Source organism: Humulus lupulus, chromosome 7, assembly GCF_963169125.1.
Source record: "Humulus lupulus chromosome 7, drHumLupu1.1, whole genome shotgun sequence".
In the NCBI taxonomy this organism is placed as follows: Eukaryota; Viridiplantae; Streptophyta; class Magnoliopsida; order Rosales; family Cannabaceae; genus Humulus; species Humulus lupulus.
Genome location: NC_084799.1, coordinates 37,810,309 through 37,818,529, shown reverse-complemented (window position 1 = coordinate 37,818,529; position 8,221 = coordinate 37,810,309). Strand labels below are relative to the sequence as shown.

At 34.4% G+C, this 8,221-nt stretch overlaps 1 pseudogene; it reads right to left on the bottom strand.

The window, feature by feature from the left end:
• Window positions 1–409: 409 nt before the first annotated feature.
• Window positions 410–8,007, bottom strand: LOC133789548 (18.5 kDa class I heat shock protein-like; annotated as a pseudogene).
• Between the last annotated feature and the right edge of the window lie 214 nt (window positions 8,008–8,221).

The following is an 8,221-nucleotide window of genomic DNA, read 5'->3' as shown; positions in this document are numbered from 1 at the left end:
GAAAACTAAGTTCAAACATGTTGAACGCGTGACTAATTTTTTTATGCGAGTAGAAATGAACATGTTTGAACCTAGTTTTCGGTACTATAAATTATTCGGAATTTTCTGAAAATTTACAGGATGCTCTAAATAAATACATTATATACGGTCATAAAAAAAATCGCACAAAAAACTATTCACGGGTCGAGAAACACTGAAAGCCCCACTGATAAAAATTAAAGTAAAGCCCCTATACAAAAATTGTCTCTTATATATATATTTAAAAAAAAAACTGCATAATAAAGACGAGCAAAAGCTCAACAGATCACACCTCATATCTACAAAAAAGAAAAAGAATAAGAATCTAAAGCAAAGGATCATACTGGCACCAAATACTTACACTAAATTACACCAACATATGTGAAAAAGATCAACCAGATATTTCAATGGATTTGATACCAGGCTTCTTGATCTCCTCCTTAGGGACTGTAATAGTTAGAACCCCATTTTCCATGGCAGCTTTGATCTGATCCAGTTTTGCATTCTCTGGGAGCCTGAACCTCCTCATGAACTTCCCGTTGCTTCGCTCTACCCGATGACACGTGTCATTCTTATCTTCTTTCTCAATGCATCTCTCCCCGCTGATCTAGAGTACTCGATCGTCTTCGACCTCCACCTTCACCTTTTCCTTCTTCAGCCCCGGAACATCGGCACTGTGTTGGAATATTTTTTATTTATTTAATATATCAAAATTAATGGTCACATTTATCTGTTAAACCCAATTTGAATTTCCTAAATATCTCAACTAATAAGTTGAGAGAATATCTCAATCTCTGTACTGTGGCAGAGACTAAGTCTCACTCTATAAATATAAAGTACCGGTCCCCAAACTCACTGCTCATTCTGACTTTCAGTAACTCCATATAAAGAGTTAGTAAGAGTTATTCGATCCTCTTTTTGTATATGTTCATTCTATATATTAATTCCGCCTACATGTATATATGATTATTCATATGCCTATATTTTATTTTAATCTAACATTTGGTATCAGTTGCCATAATTATCTCTGCCTTGCTAATTTTATCTGCATATATATATTTATTTGATTTATATATGCCTTTATATTTTTATTCATATTCACGTGTGTTTATATATATATATAAATACATTTTTTTTTTGCCAATCGTGTAGTTCATATAAGTTTGCCTAAGATTTGTTTTTCAATATCATTAGAGAATCTTTTCCTCATATTTTATTTGATTTTCTTATGATTTTAAGAATGAAAAAAATATTTTAGACCCTGTAAAACAAGCTTTAAAACCTTAAGCACCGGTTCAGTCCAAAATTCATTTTGAAATCAAAGTCTCGGTTTAAGTTGTTTTTTTATGCATTATAATTACATGAATCTCTTTATCTATTCCTTTCCATGAATTATGGGCTTTGAAACTGGTATTTTGGTCGTCGGAATGCAATTTTCCGACTGGGTTTTGAACTGGGTCCGTTAGACTCACACATAGAAAATAGGTCATTTTCGACCTGGCTGGAGGAAGAAGACGGGGGAAACAACATGTCGTTTTCCCCTTTGCTGCAGAAAAATGACCCGTCATTTGACGGGTCATACGACAATTCTAAGGGGAAACGACATGTCGTTTTCCCTGTGGCAAATTTAAAAAAAAAAAAAAAAAATTAAGAAAAATTGAAGAAAATTCTGAAAAATTACATTTTATTTATTTATTTTGGGGTTTTATTATTTTCTTGATTTTAATGCTTATTTAGACAATAAATTTCATTTTTAATTTTTGCAAATTTAATTAAAACATATAATTTTGGTAAATTATATATTTGGAAATTAATTAAAATGTGTAATGACTTGATTTTGGTGTATTTATTGCATGGTATATTTCTTTTATTCATGCAATATTAAATAATTATGCTATTTTAAGAATGTAATTATTTTTTGTTTTACAAGTAAGTTTGTGCAATTATTTTATTAATTCACCAAATCAATAAATGATTTTATTGTGTTATTTAGCATGAATATTTATGACAAGCATATATATGGAATTATTGTATTTATTTTCGTACATATAGTTAATTATGCTAATTGTATGATTATTTTGTTATTATTCATGCAAATTTATTTCAAGTATAATTATCTTTAATTTTATATGTATGACTCTATAATTTTAAATATGTTGTATATTACATAATTTTGCTAGATATATTTAGATTATATTCAAACATTAAGATAGGTTGAGTAATATTTACCACGTTAATATTCATAATTTATTCATAAAATATTCATAAAACATATAGGGTGAATAAAATTATGAATAATTCATAAACAATTTTGTGGTTGACATAAGAACGCATGAAACTGAGACAAATGCTCAATCTAGAATGATTTTTAATGATCTTCGGACGACCATACTAGGAGCACTACTCTCTGTGATTGCCTATTATGTTATAACGAAATTGTTCTTAGGTTTCCTTAGAGCCTAAAAAACATAATGTCTAATGAACCATAAAATTTTAAATGATTAGGGAGTAGCCACAACATCTTTAATTATATAAAATTATATATTAATTTGAAAGGATCACATAGTGGACATAAATTGCAATTGATCATATAGATATACTAATTTTACCCCACAGGGATTTTATTATGTTTATATAATTCATTAAGATAATATATTAAATTAATTTTCTTAATTTACCCCCAGGAGTTATGAAAATTAATTTAATAGTTTTATCATAAAGTTTAATATAGATAGAAGTATCAAACATTAATTTATCCCAAATAATGAGATTGAATAATCTATCATCCTATACATCTAATTTTATTAAATTAAAAATTTAGCCCACAGGCAATTTTTGTTTAATAAAATTTTATTCTTCAGCATGTTATACATTGGTAAAACATGACTTCATTAAGCCTCAATCTTCAAAATCTAAGTTTGTAATCCTATTCATGCAGCTTCTTCATCATCCTATAGTTTTGATGAAATCCTTACCGAAATTCCTGAGCTTAGGGGTGATAATTTCAAAATCTGGAAAGAATGAGTTCTTCTTCATTTAGGCTGCGCCGACATGGACTACGCAATAAGGAAGGACAAACTTGCTGCAATCACTACGACTAGCACTGCTGCTGAGATCGCACTATATGAAAAATGGGAGCGATCCAATCGCCTCAACATCATGTTCATTATGTCCAAGATCCCTCTGGGAATGCGTGGATTGGTGGAGCAACCTGAGAAAGTCAAAGACTTGTTCAAACTGATCGATGAGCAGTACGACACTTCGGACAAACCACTTTACAACAACCTCATCCACCAGTTCTCATCCACAAAACTCACTGGTGTCAAAGGAGTTAGAGAACATATTTCAAAGATGAGGGACATTTCTGCTCAACTGAAGAAGCACGATGTAGTCATTCCTGAAACCTTCCCGGTCCACTACATCATTAACAATCTTCCACCTCAATACGGGCCTTTCAAAATTTCCTACAACACACATAAGGACAAATGGAGTATCAATGAACTGATAACCATGTGTGCTCACAAAGAAGCAAGGCTCCTGTAGGAACAAGGTGAAAGTGCTCACATGGCCACCCAAGGGAAGAAATGCAAACCATCCAAGAAGGACAAGGGGAATAATAAAGTGCCTCCCCAAGGCGAAATAAAGAAGGATTCCATCAAGTGTTTCTTCTGCAAAAAGAAAGGACATGCGAAAAAGGAAAGTGCCAAGTTCAAGAAATGGATGGACGGCAAAGGTAATCCAATTTCCTTTGTATGTTATGAATCTAATATGGCTAATGTTAATATTAACACATGGTGGATTGATTCTGGATCAGCAATTCACATTTCAAATTCCTTACAGGGTTTACAAAACCTAAGGAAGCCAGTGGGAAGTGAGCAAAGCATCTTATCCGGAAACAAGATGGGCTCACATGTGGAGGCTATTGGAACGTGCCATTTACTTTTAAGTAGCGGTTTTGTTTTAAAGTTAGAAAAGACATTTTATGTACCAAGTTTCTCTAGAAACTTGATTTCCATTTCAAGACTTGTACCTTTTCGGTTTTCCTTTACATTTTCAGACAAATCTTTTAATTTATATAATAAATCTGAATGTGTTGGAAATGGTATTTTGTCTGATGGTTTTTACTGCCTTAATTTACAAAACAATACCGCTTATAATACTGTGCACGTTCACGCTGGCAATAAAAGATGTGTTATGAATGAGAATTCCTCTACATTATGGCACCGGAGATTGGGGAAAATCTCCATTGATAGAATTAGAAGGTTAGTAAAAGATTGGGTACTCAATACCTTAGATTTGACTGATTTTGATACTTGTGTGGATTGCATTAAGGGAAAGCATACCTCCAAGTCTAAGAAAAGTGGTGTCCATAGGAGTTCCGACCTATTAGAAATCATACATACTGATATATGTAGTCCAGACATGGACTCATATGGTCAGAAATACTTCATCTCTTTCATAGATGATTACTCACGCTACATGTATATATACTTACTTCATAACAAAAGCGAAGCGTTAGATGTCTTTAAGATATTTAAAGCTGAAGTAGAGAAACAATGCAATAAGCAAATTAAGATAGTGAGATCGAATCGAGGTGGAGAATACTATGGTAGATACACTGAAGATGGACAAGCACCTGGCCCTTTTGCAAAGTTTCTTCAAGAAAATGGGATTGTTGCCCAATATACCATGCTCGGTACACCCAAGCAAAATGGTGTTGCAGAAAGGAGAAACCAAATATTGATGGACATGGTGTGGAGTATGCTTAGCAGCAACCCTAAACTTCCTACATCCTTGTGGACTGAAGCTCTAAAGACATCTGTGTACATATTAAATCGAGTTCCAACCAAGGCAGTCTCCAAAACTCCTTTTGAATTATGGAAAGGTTGGAAACCGAGTTTGCAACATGTACTCATTTGGGGATGCCCATCTGAAGTTAGGGTATACAATCCACAAGAAAAGAAACTAGACCCAAGGACCATAAGTGGATACTTTATTGGATACGCTAAAAGGTCCAAAGGTTACAAGTTTTATTGTCCATCTAATAGCACTAGGATTGTGGAATCAAGGAATGCAAAATTTCTTGAAAATTCCTTGATTAGTGGGAGTGATCCATCCAAGGACTTAGGTTCTGAGAAAGATCCTTCAGAACCCTCCACCTCAAGAGCAAGATTGATTGTGGTTCATAACACCTCTGAAGTTCAAATGGATGTAGAACCACCACAGCCAATTGTTGAAGATCCACAAGTCAATGTTGAAGTTCAAATGGATCAAGTTGTTCAGGAGTTGCCTATAATTGTTGAACAACAAGCTGAACCACCCGCTCCTCAAGAGCCTGCTGGTGTAGCCTTAAGAAGATCCACTAGGACAACAAAATCGGCAATACCTAGCGACTACATTGTGTATTTGCAAGAATTTTACTACAATATTGGAGCCAAAAATAATCCAGAAACATTTTTACAAGCTATGAATAGCAAAGAATCGAAACTGTGGTACAATGTCATGAATGAATAAATGAATTCTATGAAGAGCAACGGAGTCTGGGATCTTGTTGAGTTGCCTAATGGGGCGAGGGCTATTGGGTGTAAATGGTTCTTCAAAACAAAGAAAGACTCATTAGGAAACACTGAGAGACACAAAGCGAGACTCGTTGCTAATGGATTCACTCAAAAAGAAGGAATTGACTACACGGAGACCTTTTCTCCGGTATCTAAGAAAGATTCCCTCCGAGTTATCCTGGCATTAGTTGCTCATTTCGATTTAGAGATGCAGTAGATGGATGTGAAAAATGCCTTCCTAAATGGTGACCTAGAGGAGGAGGTATACATGAATCAACTAGAAGGATTCTCCTCTAGTGATGGTGAGCATTTGGTGTGCAAGCTTAAGAAGTCCATCTATGGTTTAAAACAAACATCCCGCCAATGGTATTTAAAATTCCATGATGTCATCTCTTCTTTTGGATTTGAAGAAAATGTCATGGATCAATGTATATACCAGAAGGTCAGTGGGAGTAAGATTTGTTTTCTTGTTTTATATGTGGACGATATTCTTCTTGCAACCAATGATAAGGGCATGCTACATGAGGTGAAGCAATTTATCTCAAAGAACATTGAGATGAAGGATATGGGTGATGCTTCTTATGTCATTGGCATTAAGATCCATCGAGATAGATTCAAAGGTGTCTTAGGTCTATCTCAAGAAACCTACATTAACAAAGTTTTACAGAGATTTCGGATGAAAGATTGCTCACCAAGTGTTGCTCCTATTGTTAAGGGTGATAAATTAAATTTGAGCTGGTGTCCAAAGAATGATTTTGAAAAGGAAGAAATGAAGAACATCCCATATGCTTATACTGTTGGAAGCTTAATGTATGCTCAGGTGTGTACAAGACTCGACATTGCCTTTGTTGTCGGAATGCTAGGAAGATTTTAGAGTAACCCGGGATTAGACCACTGGAAAGCTGCAAAGAAAGTTATGAGGTATCTTCAGGGTACTAAGGATTACAAACTCATGTTCAGACGAACCGACAATCTAGAAGTGTTTGGCTACTCAGATTCAAACTTTGTTGGTTGTACTGATTCACATAAATCAACCTTTGGTTACGTGTTTATGTTTGCCGGTGGAGCTATATCATGGAGGAGTAACAAACAGACCTTGACTGCTACTTCTACTATGGAAGTCGAGTTCGTTTCGTGTTTTGAGGCTACATGGCATGGTGTATGGCTAAAGAGTTTCATTTCAGGCCTTAGAGTTATAGATTCTATATCCAGGCCATTGAGAATGTTCTGCGACAATTCAACTGCTGTATTCATGGCTAAGAACAAAAAGAGTTGTAGTCGAAGCAAGCACATCGACATCAAGTACTTAGCTGTGAGAGAATGTGTTAAAGAAAATAAAGTGGTCATTCAACACATTAGCACTGAATTGATGATTGCTGATCCTATGACGAAAGGCTTGCCACCTCATAAATTCAAGGATCATGTAGTGAACATGGGACTTGGTTCCCTTATGTAAATTTATTGTACAAACTGAAGTTATTACCAATGAAACTCTTATTTTGATGTTTTCTCATATTTATGCGCATCTTAATTTTCTTTGAGAAAATTTTATCTTCATAGGACCTGAATAAACATAGGGTTTATTCGTTTAAGTACATAGCCACATAAAGTACATTGTTATGTAATAAATACATTATAATACATGGAAGATAATACTCGCCGTTAAAGGATGACCTATCGCCATGATTCATGTTTTTATTATTTAACAGGGATAATATTTGGGATTAAGTTATACATTAATTAAATACTGACCAAGTATGAGAATGTTGGAATATTTTATAATGATATATATTAAAAATCAATTTGTTATAACTAATTGATTTTTTATTCATTTAATATATCAAAATTAATGGTCAACATTTATCTGTTAAACCCAATTTGAATTTCCTAAATATCTCAACTAAGTTGAGAGAATATCTCAACCTCTGTAACTGTGGCAGAGACTTTGATGGTAAGTCTCACTCTATAAATATAGAGTACCGGTCCCCAAGCTCACTGCTCATTCTGACTTTCAATAACTCCATATAAAGAGTTAGTGAGAGCTTGGAAGTCAGTGTACTCGTTCTAACTTCTGTTTCTTTTCTTTTGTAGATCTAAAGCTAGATCAAGGTTATCAATTGCAATGGCCGGAGGTATACAATATTCGATCCTCTTTTTATATATGTTCATTCTATATATTAATTCCGCCTACATGTATATAAGATTGTTCATATGCCTATATTTTATTTTAATCTAACACTCTGAACACGTGTGCCTCCGGAGTCTTCTTCCAGTCCACTCAAGCGTTCACAATAGTGGAGCTTTCCTAAGAAATTTTAGGAAAAGACGAGTTAGATAAGGGGAAATCCTTAAATGGGTCCCAAACGTCGAGAGAGAAAGGGTAAAAAACGTTGCTTCGTTAGCCACCAAAGAAGCTAGGAATCAGTGACATTTTATTTCTTTTGAAGATATGAAATTTGAGAGAGATTTGAAGATGAAATTATTAGTAACAAGTAATGATTTATGTTGTTGTTCACGTCTATGGTGGGTGAGAAAAGGGCGAGTGGGTATATTTATATGTATTGGTTGAAGATTGTGGTGGGTTCTCACCGTAACGGAATGGAACAAGAGGATCATTCTAAACGCTTCTTGGGCCTTCTATTGGG